Raw genomic sequence first — 1,173 nt, 5'->3', positions numbered from 1 at the left:
TATTTGCTTGTGCTCTTCAGTTGTTTAATCTGTTTTATATACAGTTGAAGTCGGAAGTTTACATACACTTAGGTTGGCGTCATTAAAACTCGTTTTTCAACCACTCCACACATTTCTTGTGTACAAACTATAGCTTTGGGAAGTTGGTTAGGACATCTACTTTGTGCATGACACAAGTAATTTTTCCAACAATTGTTTACAGACAGATTATTTCACTTATAATTCACTGTATCACAATTTCAGTGGGTCACAAGTTTACATACACTAAGTTGACTGTGCCTTTAAACAGCTTGGGAAATTCCAGAAAATGATGTTATGGCTTTAGAAGCTTCTGATAGGCTAATTGACATAATTTGAGTCAATTGGAGGTGTTCCTGTGGACGTATTTCAAGGCCTACCTTCAACCTCAGTGCCTCTTTGCTTGTCATCATGGGAAAATCAAAAGAAATCAGACAAGACCTCAGAAAAAAAAAATGGTAGACCTCCACAAGTCTGGTTCATCCTTGGGATCAATTTCCAAACGCCTGAAGGTACCACGTTCATTTGTTCAAACAATAGTACGCAAGTATAAACACCATGGGACCACAGCCATCATACCGCTCAGGAAGGAGATGCGTTTTGTCTCCTAGAGACGAACGTACGTTGGTGAGAAAAGTGTAAATCAATCCCATAACAACAGCGAAGGACCTTGTGAAGATGCTGGAGGAAACGGGTACAAAAGTATATCCACAGTAAAACGAGTCCTATATCAACATAACCTGAAAGGCCGCTTAGCAAGGAAGAAGCCACTGCTCCAAAACCACTATTAAAAAAGCCAGACTACAGTTTGCAACTGCACATGGGGACAAAGATATTTTTGGGATTAATGTCCTCTGGTCTGATGAAACAAGAATAGAACTGTTTGGCCATAATGACCATTATGTTTGGAGGAAAAAGGGGGAGGCTTGCAAGCCGAAGAACACCATCCCAACTGTGAAGCACGGGGGTGGCAGCATCATGTTGTGGGGGTGCTTTGCTGCAGGAGGGAGTGGTGCACTTCACAAAATAGATGGCTTCATGAGGAAGGAACATTTTGTGGATATATTGAAGCAACATCTCAAGACATCAGTCAGGAAGTTAAAGCTTGGTTGCAAATGAGTCTTCCAAATGGACAATGACCCCAAGCATACTTTC

This window comes from Salvelinus alpinus, chromosome 24, assembly GCF_045679555.1.
Source record: "Salvelinus alpinus chromosome 24, SLU_Salpinus.1, whole genome shotgun sequence".
Lineage (NCBI taxonomy): Eukaryota > Metazoa > Chordata > Actinopteri > Salmoniformes > Salmonidae > Salvelinus > Salvelinus alpinus.
This window is presented reverse-complemented; position numbering follows the sequence as displayed.